The sequence below is a fragment of the Hemiscyllium ocellatum genome, chromosome 5, assembly GCF_020745735.1.
Source record: "Hemiscyllium ocellatum isolate sHemOce1 chromosome 5, sHemOce1.pat.X.cur, whole genome shotgun sequence".
Taxonomy (NCBI): domain Eukaryota; kingdom Metazoa; phylum Chordata; class Chondrichthyes; order Orectolobiformes; family Hemiscylliidae; genus Hemiscyllium; species Hemiscyllium ocellatum.
In genome coordinates this window covers 132,898,496-132,917,606 of record NC_083405.1, presented here as the reverse complement: position 1 = coordinate 132,917,606, position 19,111 = coordinate 132,898,496, and the positions used below count along the sequence as shown (strand labels likewise).

Genomic DNA, 19,111 nt, shown 5'->3' with positions numbered 1-19,111 from the left:
GTGGATGAATAGAGAAACGCTACACAACACTGACAGTGGTATTGCTGACAGAATATTTAGTGGCTATGTTTACTGTTCCAGTGTAGGTCACGATATGTAAATGGAGATCAAGGCAGCCTCCTGTTGTCCCAGCTGTATCTCATTTGCACTGCAACCGTTTCACTAGCAGGGGCAGATGTGTCGACTGCTTCCTAATAAGCAGGTTGTCGAAGCGGTCTCACAATTTCCTTGTAATCAGCTGCAAATTACATCCCTGTGAAATTGCACAAATGGCGTGACGCTCATTTATCCTACAGTGCGAATGTCACTGCTCATATACAGTACCAAATATACTGGCAATCAGGGCCAGTCAGTGCAACAACCCGAACAAAATCTCAGTGTTAGCAACTTGGTTAAAAGGCACCCATGGACTGTTGTGATATGAAAGCAGGAAGTCCCAAGACAGATTCATGACATGTGACAGTCTCAGACCAGCAGTGATTCACTTGCTGGAATGAGCTCCAATTCCTCATTGCTTGGGAGGAGGAAAATCAGTCAAAAAATTCCTCCTCTGATTCAGCAGAATAATACCATACCGCTAAACATCAGGGGCTAAATTCTCAGGACCTGATGTGTAAGCCTGCCATGTGTCCCCTTTGGGTACAAAAGTTCAGGACTGATCAAACTGTTTAAAATTTGACAAGGATTGAATAGGGTAAGTACAGAGAAACTGTTTGTTGTAGGGGCAGCAACAAGAACAAGGAATCCCATTCACGCACAGCTAACTCAGGAAGCACTTTTCACACAAAGGGCAGTGGAATTTTGGATTTCTCTTCTTCCCACTCAACCAACTAGCTCCCCCGCCCAATACTAGACAAAATCTTCAGACAAGATTTATATGGTTTTGTTGAGTAACGTTATCAAGAATTTGGGGGAAAAAATGGAGTTGAGGTACGAGTCAGTATGATGTAATTGGTTGATGGAACAATCAACTCTGATTCTCTTAGTATCACCCTCACCTCTGAGTCAGAGGATTGAGGATTCAAGTCTCACTTCAGGATTTGAGTATGGGAATGAAGACTGATGGACTGATATTTTCATATTCTTTATGTTGTTCCAGCGGATGTGGCCATTGTTAGCTGGGCCAACATTTATTGCACATCTCTCATTGCTTTTGAGATAGTGTCAGTGACAGTCCATTTAGTGTAGGTAAACCCACAAATGGAAGGACGCTCCAAAATTTTGATCAAGCAACAGTGAAGGAACAATGATATGTTTCCAAGACAGGATGGTGAGTGCTTTGAAGGGGATCTTGTAGGTGGTACTGTTCCTACGCAGCTGCTACCCTTGTCCTCCTACAAGGTAGCAGCTGTGAGTTTGGAAAGTGCTGTCGAAAGTGCCTTAGTGAATGTCTGTATTTTGTAGATGAGACACGCTGCTCCAATGAGCATTGGTGGTGGAGGGAGTGGGTGCTTGTGGATGTGCTACCAATCAAATTGGATGATGTCCTGGATGGTGTCAAGCCACTTGAGTGTCACTGCAGCTGGTCTTATCCAGGCAAGTGGGGAGTATCCGACTTGTGACTTGGAAATGGTGGACAGGCTTTGGGGAGTCAGGAGGTGAGTTACTCGTTGCAGTATTCTTAGCCTTTGACCTGCTCTTGTCACCACTATATTTATGTGGTTATTCCGGTTCAGTTTCTGGCCAATGGTAACCCTAAGAATTTTGACTTCTGATGAGATTTCAGATTAAGGCCTTACCTGACCCGTCGTGGCTGTAAGAGATTTCATGGCATTATTTCAAAGCAAAGCAGAGAATTTTTATCTGGTGATCTTGCTGATATTCATCACTGTGTCAGCAGCATAGAAACAACACATTGAGTCACTGTCTCTTGTTGTTTGTGGGACATTGCTGTATGTAAATCTTCTGGCACCTTTCCTTCTTGCATCAATGGAAGCAATTCAAAATGTACTGGCAGGAAGAACTTTGAGATGTCCTGAAGTGCTGAAAAGTGCTAAAGAAATTCAAATCTGTCTTTCTTTTGAGGTGGACGAATACAGCTCCATGACCACTACCTGTTCTAATGCTCCTGATCATAAACTTATTAGAAATTACCTGTGTCCAGCTGTCATGTGGGGTTACGATCGAACATAAGTATGAGATGCAGTCAAAAGATGAAAGTGTGATTGACACGAGTGGGACAGGATGAGTATAGAATGAACAAGACCCTTTGTTAAATGAACAGCATTTAAGGAACTGCTGACACTGAAATGGTTACAAGGCTGTAATCTAATTATTGATTCATATGGCCTGTACTTTTACATCAAGTGAAAGTAAAGTTAAGCTTTTTTGAGGATGCAACCAAGAAGATAGATGAGGGCAGAGCAGTAGATGTTGTCTATGTGGACTTTAGTAAGGTCCTTGACAAAGATCTAGGAGAAGGTGAGAACTGAAGTCATCTCTTCCTACCTCGACACCGTCCTATTCCCTTTAGTCCAGGAACTCCCCACCTACATTTGTGACACCACCCACGTCCTTCACTTCCTCCAAGATTTTCATGTCCCCAGCCCCCAACACCTCATCTTCACCATAGATATCCAGTCCCTGTACACATTAATCCGCCACGACAAAGTTCTCCAAGCCTTCCATTTCTTCCTCTCACGTCGTCCCAACCAGTACCCTTCCATCGACACCCTCATCCACCTGGCTGAACTGGTCCCCATCCTTAACTTCTCCTTCCAATCCTTCCACATGGGCATCTGTATGGGCCCCAGCTATGCCTGCCTATTATCGGATACGTGGAGGAGTCCATCTTCTGAAATTACACCGACACCAACCCCCACCTGTTCCTTTGCTATATCGATGACTGTATCAGTGCCACCTCGTGCTCCCACGAGGAGGTTGAACAACTCATCAACTTTACCAATGCCTTCCACACCGACCTCAAATTCACCTGGACAATCTCAGACACCTCCCTCACCTTCCTGGACCTCTCCATCACCGTCTCCAGTGACCAACTAACCACAGACGTCTACTACAAGCCCACTGACTCCCACAGCTACCTAGGCTATACGTCCTCCCACCCTACCTCCTGTAAAAACACCATCCCTTATTCTGAATTCCTCTGCCTCCGCTGCATCTGTTCCCAGGATGACCAATTCTACCTCAGAAAGTCCCAGATGGCCTCCTTCTTATCCAAGATTACAACTTTCCTTCCCATGTGGTGGTGATGCCCTCCAGCGCATCTCCTCCACTTCATCCACCACAGCCGTTGAAACCCACCCCTCCCAACGCAAAAAGGACAGAAGCCCCTGGTCCTCACCTTCCACCCCATCAATCTCAGCTTACATCACATCATTCTCCGCCACTTCCACCACCTCCAAACGGACCCCACACAGACAGATATCCCCAGCCCTATCAACATTCCAGAGAGACCATTCTGTCCGCAACTCCCTCATCAGGTCCACAGCTGCCACCAGCCCACATCCTACACGTAGCACCTTTCCCTGCCACCACAGGAAGTGCAAAAACTGTGCCCATACTACTCCCCTCACCGCCGTCCAAGGCCCCAAGGGATCTTTCCACATCCTTCAGAAATTTACCTGTACCTCAACCAATGTCATGTACTGCATCTGTTGCACCCGGTGTGATTAGATTAGACTTACAGTGTGGAAACAGGCCCTTCGGCCCAACAAGTCCACACCGACCCGCCGAAGCGCAACCCACCCATACCCCTACATTCACCCCTTACCTAACACTACGGGCAATTTAGCATTGCCAATTCACCTGACCGCACATCTTTGGACTGTGGGAGGAAACCGGAGCACCCGGAGGAAACCCACGCAGACACGGGGAGAACGTGCAAACTCCACACAGTCAGTCGCCTGAGTCGGGAATTGAACCCGGGTCCCAGGCGCTGTGAGGCAGCAGTGCTAACCACTGTGCCACCGTGCCGCACCGTGTGGTCTCCTGTAAACCCACCGCCCCGTGGCTGAACACTTCAACTCCCCTCCCACTCTGTCAAGGACATGCAGGTCCTGGGTCTCCTCCACCGCTAAACCATTACCACCTGATGCCTGGTGGAGGAACGTCTCATACAACCACACGGGTAAATGTGAATGTCACCAGTTTCCTCATCCTCCCCCCCCCCCCCCCCCCCCCCACATTATCCCAGTCCCATACCTCCAACTCGGCACTGCCACATACCTGTCCATCACCTTTCCCAATCAACCATTCCACTCCCCCCTCTGACCTATCACCTTCATCTACCTATTGCTTTCTGAGCTTCCTTCCCCCCAATCCCATCCCCCTCCCATTTATCTCTCAGCCCCTGGCGGATAAGCCTCATTTCTGATGAAGGGCTTTTGCCCGAAACATCAATTTTCCTCCTCAGATGCTGTGTGACCTGCTATGCTTTTCCAGCAACACACTCTCGACTTTGACAAAGATCTGCATGGTTGACTGCTGGGTAAAGTTAGATCACATGAGATTCAGGGAGAACAAGCAGATTGGATATAAAATTGGCTTGATGGTAGAAGATAGAGGGTGATGGTAGAGGGTTTTTATTTAGACTGGAGGCCTGTGAACAGCAGTGCGCCCCACAGGGATCAGTGCTGGCACCACAGTTGTTCATCATTTATATAAATGGATTTAATATAAATATGGTGTAGTGGGGTCCCCTGTAGTGTGACATGAAACCAAGGTCCCAGTTGAGGCCATCCCCATGGGTACAGAACTTGTCTATCAGCCTCTGCTCGACCACTTTGCATTGTTTCCTATCCTGAAGTATGCTTGGAGAATGGTCACCCGAAGATGCACGACTGAATGTCTATGGGGTGAATTTGTATTGACAGAATTATATTTGCAAATACATTCTATTTTGCTGAAAAAATGCACAATCTGCAGGCAGTCAATGCAAGCAGTCAATCCATGTAATATTTCGTAAATTCCACTTTGGAAATAGAACCAGTCTGACTCAAGATTGGGATACAGCCAGACTCTAACCTCATGCCTTTAATGCATTATCTGAGCTGAGATGTTACCTTTTGTAATAAAACCTTGTAATAAGTTCGTGGAGGTGACTTAAAAGAAGTTCTGAGATTTACATATTAATGAACTGAAACTTACAACCCATTCTAAAAGATTACTGACTCTAGCGACTGACTGTGTGGAGTTTGCACATTCTCCCCATGTCTGCGTGGGTTTCCTCCGGGTGCTTCGGTTTCCTCCCACAGTCCAAAGATATGCAGGTCAGGTGAATTGGCCATGCTAAATTGCCCGTAGTGTTAGGTGAAGGGGTAAAGGTAGAGGTGTGGGTGGGTTACGCTTCGTCGGGTCAGTGTGGTCTTGTTGGGCCGAAGGGCCTGTTTCCACACTGTAAATAATCTAATCTAATCTAATGAAAGACTTAACAGCAATCCAAGTTTGGCGAAAGTGAGGACTGCAGGTGCTGGAGATCAGAGTCTGGATTAGAGTGGTGCTGGAAAAGCACAGAAGGTCAGGCAGCATCCGTGGAACAGGAAAATCCACGTTTCGGGCAAAAGCCCTTCATCAGGAATGAGAAGCCCTTCCTGATGAAGGGCTTTTGCCCAAAACGTGGATTTTCCTGCTCCTCAGATGCTGCCCTGACCTGCTGTGCTTTTCCAGCACCACTCTAATCTAGACAACAATCCAAGTTTGTTCAATATAACATTTCAGTTGCATGACACTATAATCTTTTGCTATAAGTTCTGTGTCTTTTCTCTTATTCTCCACGACCACCTGATGAAGGAGCAGCGCTCCGAAAGTTAGTGCTTCCAAATAAACCTATTGGACTATCACCTGGTGTTGTGTGATTTTTAACTTTATTGAAATATATCAGATTCTGAGGGGGCTTTTATGGGGTAGATGCTGACACCTTTTTTTCACCTTTTCAAACAAGGGGACATAGTTACAGTGTAAGGGGAAGCTTATTTAATACTGAGATGTGAAGTCATTTCTTTTCTCACAGGGTAGTGAATGTTTGGAATTCCCTATCCTAAAGAGATTAGATCATTGAAATTAAAGCAAAGGTAAATAGATTTTAGAAATAGCGGAGAGTTGAGAGCTACACTGAGCTATCACAAAAGAGGAGTTAAGGCCTTACACAGATCAGCCACGATCTTGTTGAATGGTGGGGACAGACTTGAGGCGCCAAATAGTCTGCACCTGCTTCTTTTTCTTTAATTCTTTAGTTCTCTTTGCCGTGGGCCTGGAGTCACATGTAGCACAGACAAGGTAGGAATCTATGATTTTTTGATTTGATTTAATTTATATTGTCACATGTATTGAGATACAGCGAAAAGTATTGTTTTGCATGCTAATCACGCAAATCATACCTTACATAAATACATCAGGGTAATAAAACAGAATGCAAAATATAGTGTTACAGCTACGGAAAACATGCAGAGAAAGATCAACTTTAATATGTGAGGGGTCCATTCAAAAGCTTGATAACAGCAGGGAAGAAGCTGTTATTGAACTTGTTGGTATGTCTTTTCAAACTTTTGTATCTCCTGCTCGATAGAAGAAGGTGGGAGAGAGTATAACTGGGGTGGGAGGGGTCTTTGATGATGTTGGCTGCTTTCCCAAGGCATCAGGAAGCAAATGGAAATCAACGGATGGAAAGCAGGTTTGCATGACACGCTGAGCTGTATTCACAACCCTGTAATTTCTTGCAGTCTTGTGCAGAGCAGTCCTCATTACCAGGCTGTGATGCATCTGGATAGCGTGCTTTCTGTGGTGCATCTCTGAAATTTGGTAAGAGTCATTGCAGACATGCTGAATTTCCCTTAGCCTTCTGAGGTAGTAGAGGCACTGGGATGTTTTCTTGACAGTAGTATCGACATGGATCGACCAGGACAGATTGTTGGCGATATTTATTCCTAGGAACTTGAAGCTCTTGACCGTTTATTGAAATCATAGCTTACCTGATAGTCCTCAACTCTACTTTCCTGCCTTTCCCTAAAACCCTTGATTTGATTACTGATTAAAAATGTCTATCTCAGCTTCAAATGCTTGATAATCCAGCCTCAACTGCCCTCCTCTGTAAAGATTTCCACAAATTCACTACCATCTGAGAGAAGAAATTTCTCATTTCTTATATATCTCCTCTTTTTCGGAGATATATCCTTTAGTGCTGGACTCTCCCACAAGAGACAAGTCCCTTTCCAAATTTACGCTGTCAAGCCCTCAGAATCTTGCATGATTCAATGAGATTGTGACTCTTTCTTCTAAATTCGAACAGGCCCTACCTGTTCAACCTCTCTTCATATCAAAGTGCTTCCATAGGGATTAGTCTAGGGAATGTTCTTTGGACTGTCTCCAATGCTAGTTTATTTTCCTTAGCTAAGGGCCCAAGACTGTTCACAGTATTCTAGGGGTGCTCTAACTAGCGCCTTGTACAGTTTTAGCAAAGCCTCTCTATTTTTATGCTCCATTCCCTTTGAAATAGAGGCCTACATTCTGTTTCCCTTTCCCTAATACCTACTGAATATGGGTACTGGCTTTATATGATTGATTCATTCTTGAGTACTTCCTAATCTCTGTGTTCTGTAGCTATTTGCAAACATTCTGTTTGTCAATAATATTCAGTCCCTGTATTCTGCCTGCCAAAGTACATAGCCTTTCCCCACATTATGTTCTATCTACCAAATTTTAGCCCACTCACCTAACCTGTCTGTATCCTTCTGCAGACTCTGTCTTCTTAATCTAAATCACTAATTTTTTTTTAAATAATTGTGGCCCCAGAACATTGTGACCCCTGTGGCACTCCACCAGTTACAAGTTTATAAAGCTCTGGTTAGGCCCCATTTGGAGTATTGTGTCCAGTTTTGGTCCCCACACCTCAGGAAGGACATACTGGCACTGAAGCGTGTCCAGCGGAGATTCACACGGATGATCCCTGGAATGGTTGGTCTAACATACGAGAACGGCTGAGGATCCTGGGATTGTATTCATTGGAGTTTAGAAGATTAAAGGAGATTTAATAGAAACTTACAAGGTAATACATGGCTTGGAAAGGGTGGATGCTAGGAAATTGTTTCCATTAGGTGAGGAGACTAGGACCCGTGGACACAGCCTTAGAATTAGAGGGGGTCAATTCAGAACAGAAATGCGAAGACATTTCTTCAGCCAGACAGTGGTGGGCCTGTAGAATTCATTGCCACAGAGTGCAGTGGAGGCTGGGACGCTAAATGTCTTCAAGGCAGAGATTGATAAATTCTTGATGTCACAAGGAATTAAGGGCTACGGGGAGAATGCTGGTAAGTGGAGTTGAAATGCCCATCAGCCATGATTGAATGGCGGAGTGGACTCGATGGGCCGAAAGGCCTTACTTCCATTCCTATGTCTTATGGTCTTATGGTCTTAAGTTGCCATCCTGTAAATGCCCTCCATATCTCAACCTTCTGTCTTCTGTAGGTTAATGGGGAGGCAACATCCTAGTGGTATTATCGCTGGACTGTTAATCCAGGGAACTAGGTAATGTTCTGGGGACTAGAGTTAAAATTCTGCTACGGCAGATGGTGGAATTTAAATTCAACAAAAATCTAGTTTAATAGTGACCATAAATCCAGTGTTGATTGTCAAAAAAAACCCATCTGTTTCACTAATGTCCTCTAGGAAAGGAAACGGCTGTCCCTACATGTGACTCCAGACGCCCAGCAATGTGGTTCACCCTTAACTATTCCATGGGCAATCAGGGATGGGCAATAAATGCTGGCCTAGCCATTGATACCCTCATCCTGTGAATGAATTAAGAAGATCCTCTGTCCTGCTAATATACTGCCTCCAATATCATGGGGTCTTAACTTATTAAGTAGCCTAATGTGTGGTGTCCCATCAAACACCTAAAAATCTAAATATTTTACATCCACTGCTTCTCCTTTGTCTGTTATTGAATCATGGTAAAGCAATTGAATATTGGGGGCAGTTTTTAGATTCTCTCCTGTTGGAGATATAATTGTCTGATCCTGGTCTGGATTAAATGTTACCTGCCACTTATCAGCCCAACCTGGGTATTGTCCAGCTCTTGCTGTAATTGGACATGGACTGCTTCAGGATGGGATTAGTGGTTAACAATGTTCGGTCATCAACCATGGCAGGATTTGAGCACTTGTCCACAGAACATTAAATAATCTGAAAGCTGGAGGTTCTCTGACAGCGCTGTGAAGGGAGAAACAAAGTTAACATTTCAAGTCCAGTATGACTTCTCAGAACTGAACAAACAGAGAAAATGCTGGAGAAACGCAGCAGATCTGGTAGCATCTGTAGAGCAGCATCACAACATCTGCTGAGTTCCTCCAACATTCTCTCTGTTTGGTTCAGATTTTCAGCAACCATAGTATTTTGTGTTTCCCCAGAGCATTAACCTGGGGTTCTAGATTATTATGCAGTGACATTCCCACTATACTGCTAACTTCGTCCTCCCTGCTTCAGAGAGAATAATAGACATTAGACATAGGAGCAGAAATTAAGCCTTCGGCCCACCATTCCTTCATCTGCCCAAATCTGCTCCACCATTCCATCATAGCAGATAAGTTTCTCAATCACATTCTCCCATTTTCTCCCCTTAACTCTGTCTTAAATATCCTCAATGGTCTCTCCAAAGCCTTCTGTGGCAATGAATTCCATAGATTCACCACTCTTTGGCTGAAGAAGTTTCTCCTTATTTCTGTTCTCAATGGTCTACCCTTTACTCTAAGGCTGTGCCCTCTAGTCCTAGTCTCCTACCAATGGAAACATCTTCCCAATGTCCATTCTGTCCAAACCATTCAGTATTCTGTATGTTTCAGTTAGATCCCCCCTTCATCCTTCTAAACTCCATTGAGTATAGAACCAGAGTCCTCAAATATTCCTTCATTCCTGGCATCATTTTCGTGAGCCACATCGGGATTTGCTCCAGGGCCAGTCCACCCTTCCCGAGATATGGGGCCCAGAATTGCTCACAATACTCTAAATGTGATCTGACCAAAGCTTTATAAAGCCACAGAAGGACACCCTGGCTGTTATATTCTAGTCCTCTCGAAATAAATGGCACCATTGTATTTGCCTTCCTAACTACCAACACAATTTGCAAATTCATCTGAAGAGAATCTTGGACCAGAACACCCAAGGCACTTTGCACTTTCTCTCCATTAAGAAAATAGTCCATGTCTCTATTCTTCTTACCAAAGTGACCTCACACTTTCCCACTTTGTATTCCATCTGCCATTTATTTGCTCATTCTCCTAACCTGTCTAAATCTTTCTGTAGCCTCACCGTCTTCTCAACATTAACTGCCCCTCCACCTACCTTTGTATTGACTGCAAACTTAGCCAGAATGCCTTCATTTAGATTATTAATGTATAAATTGAAAAGTTGTGCTCCCAACACTGACTGTAGAGGAACACCACTAGTTATCAGCTTCCATCCTGAGAAGGGCCTTTTTATTGCCACTCTTTGCTTCCTGCCAGACAGCCAAGCTTCTATCCAGTCTTTGCCTCTAACACCATTGGTGCTTATCTTACTCAGCAGCCTCCAGTGTGGCACCTTGTCAAAGGCCTTCTAGAAGTCCAGGTAGATAACATCCATTGGCTGTCCTTGGACTAACCTGCTCGTTACCTCCTCAAAGAATTCTAACAGATTTGTCAGGCATGAACTCCCCTTGATGAAACCATGCTGACTTTGCCCTATTTTACAACGTATTTCCAAGTATTCAGAAATCTCATCCTTCACTATGGATTCCAGGATCTTACCAACAACTGAGGTCAGGCTAATTGGCCTGTAATTTCCCATCTTTTGCCTTACTCCCTTTTTAAACAGGGGGGTTACATTAGCAATTTTGTAGTCCTCTGAGATCCTCCCAGACTCCAGTGACTCCTGAAAGATCACCACAAATGCCTCCACTATCTCTTCAGCTATCTCCTTCAGAACTTTGTGGTATAGACTATCAGTTCAGGGTCATTTTCCACCTTCTGAGCTTTCAGGATTTTCTAGCACCTTCTCCTTGGTGAAGGCCACCATACTCACTTTTGCTAACCACCACCTCCACCCACCCCCCCCACCGACTCTCTTGAATGTTTGGAATATTACTTATGTCTTCCACTGTGAAGACTGATGCAAAGTATTTGCTCAGTTCCTCAGGCATTTCTTTGTTCCCCAGTACTAATACTCCAGCATCATTTTCCAGCAGTCCAATGTTCACTCTTTCCTCTCTTTGCCTTTATATACATAAAGAGACTCTTGCAATCTTCTTTTATATTACTGGCTAGCTTCTCCCTCCTTATTTCTTTTCTTGTTGTCCTCTGATGGTCTTTATAGGCTTCCCGATCCTCTGGCTTCCCCCTGCCCTTTGCCACATTATATGCTTTCTGTTTTGTTTTTATGCTGGCCCTGGTTTTCCTGGTCTGCCACCGTTGCCTCACATCAGTGCCATATGCAGGGGTGGGTACACTTCCTTCGGTGCATCCCCTAACACCTCTCAGTCTCATGGCCAGTGCCATGCCAGGTTTTGTTTTGCAAATGCTGGGAGCTGGAATCAGATGTAAAAGAAACTGATGGTAACATGAAACATAAACATGTTGGCAGCAAGGCCCAGTGGCTCATTGAAAGCATGATTGTTTCAGACGGAGCTCATGCCTAGGAATCATAACTAATTTGATGAGGTGGTGCACCTGGAATATTAAGGATGTCCTTCTTCGAAGTCCATAACTGCCCTTTCAACGCCCCCCCCCCCCCCCCTTGCATAACTGAATAAGAAAGGAAACATATTTAATCCTGCTGAAATCGGTGTGCTATTGTACGGCTTAAGCATTTAAGCTGCAGTTGGAGTCATGTATGTACAACAGCTCCATATCCTGGAATTTACTGCTTACTGAGTGTGGATAAACTACATACATATATCACAAGGCAGTCATTGTGGAGCAGTCTGTATTTAATCAGTGCCAGCTGTGGTACAGAAAGTGATACACAGAATTCAGGGTTGCTGCCAATAATAAAAAAATTCATAAATTGTTCCCATTATAAACCTATTATGTCACTCTTGGGCAATTTGTGAAATTTCTGTTTATGAGAGCTACACAATTTTTTTCATATGTGCATGTCTTCGGTTGACAAAACGTTACAGAAGGGTTTGAATGAATTTCACCCAAACACTTCCAACCATTTGAAGGAGTTTAGTTAATCTTTGTGAAGGTTGAGCAACTGCATCCTTTAATTGCATAGAAATAGTTGTTTAGGCAATTGCAATTCAAGTACAGTTCTGAATATCTTAAGCAGTTTTATCTGCATTTGTTTCTGAATATCTTTATTTACATAATACAGATGGGACAAATGTATTTGCTTCATGCCTTTCCTCTCTTCAGCCCTTCATCCAAATTCAGGTTTATTTTCATTCCTCAATCATAGGGCTCCTCTTGACCACTGTAAATATCAATTAGCTGCTGTATAATCAGACTATTGCTGATTTTTATTTTTGTTCCTGTTACTTTTTTCCTTACACCCTCACCCATGCCTTTCTGTTACCTGTAGTATGCATGTACCATAGATGATTAGGAAAGCAATTGGAATGTTGGTAATTATCACAAGGGAAATGGACTATAAATGTCGAGAGATTTTCCTACAACCTTGGCGGGACCAAATCTGAAATAGTGTTTACAGTTTGGCTTTCTTTGAAAGTGCTAAGTGAGTTAGAAAGGAAAGGACTACTCTAATGAAGGGCTCCATTTAGGGGCAGCATGGTTGCTCAGTGGTTACCTCTGTTTCCCTCACAGTGCCAGGGACCCAGGGTCAATTCCAGCCTTTGGCTGTCTGTGTGGAGTTTACACATTCTCCCCGTGTCTGCATGGGTTTCCTCCAGGTGTTCTGGTTTCGTCCTCCATTCCAAAGATTCGGGTGGATTGACCATGCTAAATTGCTCATAGTGTCCAGGGATATGCAGACCAGGTGGGTCAGCCGTGGGAAATGCAGGATTACAGAGATGGAGTGGGGGATGGGTCAGGATGAGATACTCGTTGGAGGGTTGGTGTGGACTCAATGGGACGAATTGCCTACTTCCAAACTGTAGAGATTCAATGATTCTACGATTCTTATGAAGAAAGGGTTGGGCCTATACCCATTGAAGTTTAGAAGGTGATCTTACTGAAACACTAAGATCCTGAGTAGACTAGATAAGATGGTAAGATTGAGAGAGACTACAACCAGGAGTCACAGTCACCAGGAAATGCAGTTTCCCTTTTAAGATGGGCATGAGGGAAGTATTTTACTCCACTAGAGTTCAGTGGAGATGAGACATTGAACCTCTTCAAGGCTGTATTATGTAGATTTTTGATAGACAAGATGTCAGGTTAAAGGGGCAGACAGGAAAGGGGAATTGAGGCAACATCAGGTCAACTATGATCTTACTGAACGGCAGCACAGGCTGGAAGAGCTGACCAACCTACTCTTACTCCGAAGTCTATATTCCTTTCAATTTCTGTTTGCTACCTGCAATGGCTATGGAAAGTGTCTAGAGGAGGAGGGTGAGTTTGATTCATGGGCATTGTTCGAACATTTTATCTCATCAAGGAAGAGTTTTACAAGAGGATTGGTTCAGAGCTCAATCAAATGGGCTCTTGTTATGTGAATGGTTGGTCACTGATAACTTTAAGAGCAGAGAGCGAGTATTGGTTTGATAAAATCATCAACAGGTCAAGACTAGGAAAATCAAGGCATGGTCATCAATGATGAAGTAATTAGAGGAACATGGATATCTTGGGAGGTTTGTGCATCTTGAGGGATTACAGATTTAGAAAGGGGTGAGGCCATGAAGGGATTTGAAAATGACGATGACAATCTTTGAATTTCAGATTTAATTAAATAGCAAGATTTTACATTTCCCAGCTGGCTTGGGATTTGAATTCTCATCTCCAAATTATTATGTCAGGTGTTTGGTTTACTAGTCATATAACAACCATTATATTATCAATCCCAATGTGTTGCCACATATTGATATAAACTTCAGCTTCTACACGCACCTCACTACCAGTGATTCTGTCCAAATTGTACTTCTGCTGAAATCTTTTACTCAAAAATTGCCTCTTTAACATCACCATCCTTTTCATTTTGCTCCATCTCTTAAGGTTCCCAATGGGAGACTGTATTGCATGAGATCTGACCTTGCTAACCAAAGAGAATTAACCATTTGGATATAGAACTGGCTCAAAGGTAGAAGACAGGGCGTGATAGTGGAAGGTTGCTTTTCAGACTGGGGACCTGTGACCAGTGGAGTGCCATAAGGATTAGTGCTTGGCCCACTACTTTTCATCATTTATATAAATGATATGAATGTGAGCTTAAGAGGCGTAGTTAGTAAGTTTGCAGATGACATCAAAATTGGAGGTGTATTGGACAGCGAAGAAGGTTACCTTAGATTACAAGTATCTTGATCAGATGTGCCAATGGGCTGAGGAGTGGCAGATGGAGTTTAATTTGGATAAGTGCAAGGTGTTGCATTTTGGAAAGGCAAATCAGGGCAGGACTTATGCAATGAATGGTAAGGTCTTTGGTAATGTTGCTGAACAAAGAGACCTTGAAGTGCAGGTTTATAGCTCCTTGAAATTAGAGTCGCGGGTACAGGGGGATAGTGAAGAAGGCGTTTGGTATGCTTTCTTTTATTAGTCAAAGTATTGAGTCTAGGATAGGGAAGTCATGTTGCAGCTGTACAGGACATTGGTTAGGCCACTTTTGGAATATTGCGTGCAATTCTGGTCTCCTTCCTATCAAAAGGATGTTGTGAAACTTGAAAGGGTTCATAAAAGATTTAGAACATAGAACATTACAGCACAGTACAGGCCCTTCAGCCCTCGATGTTGCACCGACCTGTGAACCCAATCTGAAGCCTACACTTCCATTTTCATTCATATGTCTATTCAATGCCCACTTAAATGCCCTTAAAGTTGGCGAGTCTACTACTGTTGCAAGCAGTGTGTTCCAGGCTACAGCTACCCTCTGAGTAAAGAAACTATCTCTGACATCTGTTGTATATCTATCACCTCTCAGCTTAAAGCCATGTCTCCTTGTGCTAGCCATCACCATCCAAGAAAAAAGGCTCTCCCTGTCCACCCTATCTAACCCTCTGATTATCTTGTAAGTTTCTATTAAGTCACCTCTCAATCTTTTTTCTCTAACGAAAACAGCCTCAAGTCCTTCAGCCTTTCCTCTCAAGACCTTCCCTCCATACCAGGCAACATCCTAATAAAGCTCCTCGGAACCCTTTCCAAAACTTCCACATCCTTCTTATAATGTGACCAAAACTGTACACAATACTCCAAGTGTGATCACAACAGAGTTTTGTACAGCTGCAGCATGACCTCATGGCTCTGAAACTCAATCCGTCTACCAATAAAAGCTAACGTACCATATATCTTCTTAACAGCCCTATCAACCTGGGTGGCAACTTTCAGGGATCTATGTCCATGGGCACCGAGATCTCTCTGTTCATCTACACTACCAAGAATCTTACCATTAGTCCTGTACTCTTTGTTCCTGTTACTCCTTCCATAGTGACTCACCTCACACTTTTCCATATTAAACTCCATTTTCTACCTCTCAGCCCAGCTCTGCAGCTTATCTATGTCCCTCTGTAACCTATAACATCCTTCAGCACTATCTACAACTCTACCAACCTTAGTGTCATCCACAAATTTACTAACCCATCCTTCTACGCCCTCATCCAGGTCATTTATAAAAATGACAAACAGCAGTGGCCCCAAAACAGATTCTTGTGGTACCCTACCAGTAACTGAACTCCAGGATGAGCATTTCCCATCAACCACCACCCTCTGTCTTCTTTCAGCTCGCCAATTTCTAATCTAACCCGCTAAATCACTCTCAATCCCATGCTTCTATATTTTGTGCAATAGCCTACTGTGGGGAATCTTATCAAACATCTTACTGAATCCATATACGCTACATCAACCACTTTACCCTCATCCGCCTGTTTGAGTTCTTTGAGAAGGTGATCAATAAAGGTTTTGTGAAGAGTAGCTCGTACCTCAAAAACATGTTGACTATCCCTAATCATTCCTTTCTAAATTATTATAAATCCTATCTCTTAGAACCTTTTCCAAGTAAGTAAGGCTCACTGGTATACAACTACAGGGATTATCTCCACTCACCTACTTGAACAAGGGAACAACATTTGCTATCCTCTAGTCTCTGGCAGTATTCCTGTAGACAATGACAATATAAAAATCAAAGCCAAAGGCTTGGTAATCTCCTCCTTGGCTTCCCATAGAATCCTAGGATAAATCCTATCTGGCCCATGGAACTTGTCTATTTTCACAGTTTCCAGAATTGCTAACGCCTCCTCCTTGTGCACCTGAATCCCATCTATTCTAGTAGCCCATATCTCAGTATTCTCCTCAACAACATTGTTCTTTTCACGTGTGAATACTGATGAAAAATATTCATTTCGCGCTTGCCCTAATTCCTCTGACTCCATTCACAACTTCCCACTACTATCCTTGATTGGCCTTAATCTTACTGTAGTCATTCTTTTATTCCTGATATAGCTACAGAAAGTCTTGGAGGTTCCCTTGGTCCTATCCGCCAATTAATTCTCATGTCCTCTCCTGACTCTTCTTGGCTCTCTCTTTAGGTCTTTCCTGGCTAACTTATAACTCTCAACTACCCTAACTGAGCCTTCACGTCTCATCCTAACATAAGCTTCCTTGTTCCTCTTGACAAGAGATTCAACTTCCTTAATAAACCACAGTTCCCTCGCTCGACCTCTTCCTCCCTGCCGGACCAGTATATACTTATCAAGGACCTGCAGTAGCTGGTCCTTGCATAAGCTCCGCATTTCAGTTGTGCCCATCCCCTGCAGTTTCCTTCCCGATCCTATGTATCCTGAATCTTGCCTAATCGCATCATAGTTGCCTTTCCCCCAGCTATAACTCTTGCACTGTGGTATATACCTATCCCTTTCCATCACTAAACATAATCGAATTGTGGTCACTATCACCAAAGTGCTCATCCACCTCCAAATCTTAACACCTGGCCGGGTTCATTACCCAGTACCAAATCCAATGTGGCCTTGCCCCTTGTTGGGCCTGTCTATATACTGTATCAGGAAACTCTCCTGAACGCATTGGGAATACTATAGTTCAAGTACTTTAGATGGGTCACTTTTTATTCAGTCAATATTTGGAAAGTTAAAGTCCCCCATGACAAATACCCTGTCACTCTCATTCCTATCGAGAATCATCTTCGCAATCCCTTTGCTCTAAATCTCTGGAACTATTTGGAGGCCTATAGAGAACTTCCAACAGGATGACTTCTCCTTTTCTGTTTCTAACCTCAGCCCATACTACCTCAGTAGACAAGTCCTCAAACATCCTTTCTGCCACCGTAATCCTGTCCTTGACTAACAATGCCAAGCCTCCCTCTCTTTTACACCTTCCCTGTTCTTACTAAAACATCAAAATGCCAGAACCTGCAACAACCATTCCTGTCCCTGCTCTATGTCTCCAAAATGGCCATAAAATCAAAATCCCAGGTACCAACCCATGCTGAAAGTTCACTCACCTTATTCTGGATGCTCCTGGAGTTGAAGTAGACACACTGCAAACCAATTTCTTGCTTGCTGGTACACTCCTGCGACCTTGAAACCTTATTCACGACCTCACTACTCTCAACCTCCTGGACACTGGAGCTACAATTCAGGTTCCTATCCCCCTGTTGAATTAGTTGATACCCTCCTGAAGAGCAATATCGAATGCCTCCTTCCCCTATCCAGGATATTGGTACCCCTCTGCTTCAGGTGTAGACCATCCTGTTTGTAGAGCCCCAGTTATCCAAAATTCCAAAACCTTCCCTCCTGCACCATCTCTGTAGCCACGGGTTCAACTCCTCTCTCTCCCTATTCCTCACCTTGCAAGCACATGGCATGGGCAATAACCGAGAGATTACAATTCTGTTTGTTCTAGCTCTAAGCTTCCACCCTAGCTCCCTGAATGTCTGCCTTCAATCCCCATCTCTCTTCCTACCTATGTTGGTGGTGCCTATGTGGACCACAACTTGGGGCTGCTCCCCCTCCCGCTCAAGGATCTCAAAAACACAATCAGAGACACCATGGACCCTGGCACCTGGGAGGCACCACACCAACCGTGAGTCTCTCGTCCCCACAGAACCTCCTATCTGTCCCCCTAACTATGGAGTCCCTAATGAGTAATGTTCTGTTCCTGTTCTTCCTTCCTGTCTGAGCAACAGGGACAGACTCTGTGCCAGAGACTTGTGCCTCATTGCTTACCCCTGGTTAGTCATCCCCCCAACAGTATCCAAAATGGTATACTTGTTGTTGAGGGGAATGACCACAGGGGATCATTGCACCGCCTGCTGGTTCCCTTTCCATCCCCTGACGGTATCCCTGTAATTCCTTTCAATAACCCCCTCCGCATCCTGAATGATCCGAACTTCATCCAGCTCCAGCTCCAGTTCCCTAACATGGTTTTTGAGGAACTGGAGTTGGGTGCACTTCCCACAGATGCAGTAGGCAGGGACACTAGTGGTGACCCTTACCTCCCACATTCTGCAGGGGGAGCACTCTACTGCCCTAACCTCCATTCCCCCTATTCTAAATTCCCAACGAGACTACTGAAAAACTTCCTGTCATGCCCTTAGTCCTCACTGACGCTCCTCCCACTGAGAGAATGAAGGAAGGATGTTGCCAGGGTTGAGGATTTGAGCTATAGGGAGAGGCTGTTTTCCCTGGAGCTACCACATCCTTTGGCAGCTCATTCCATACACGCTCCACCCTTTGCATGAAAAGAGGCTGAGGGGTGACCTTAGAGAGGTTTTTAAAAAAAAGAGGCACCCAGATAGGGTAAATAGGCAGTATTTTCCCGGGGAGGGGGTGTGCAGAACTAGAAGGCATAGGTTTAGGGTCAGAAGAGAAAGGTATGAAAGGGACCTTAGGGGCAACATTTTCACTCAGAGGGTGGTACGTGTATGGAATGAGCTGACAGAGGACGTGGTGGAGGCTGGTACAATTACATTTAAAAGGCATTTAGATGTGTATATGAACAAGAAGGGTTTGGAGGGTATGGGCCGGGTGTTGGCAAGTGCGAGTAGATTAGATTGGGATACGTGGTCG

The 19,111-nt window shown here is 44.1% G+C and overlaps 1 protein-coding gene across 1 annotated transcript in view; it reads left to right on the top strand.

The window, feature by feature from the left end:
* arhgap39 (Rho GTPase activating protein 39) overlaps positions 1–19,111 on the top strand; it is a 379,768-nt gene that overhangs the window by 299,276 nt on the left and 61,381 nt on the right. The gene's annotated exons all lie outside the window — the stretch shown is intronic.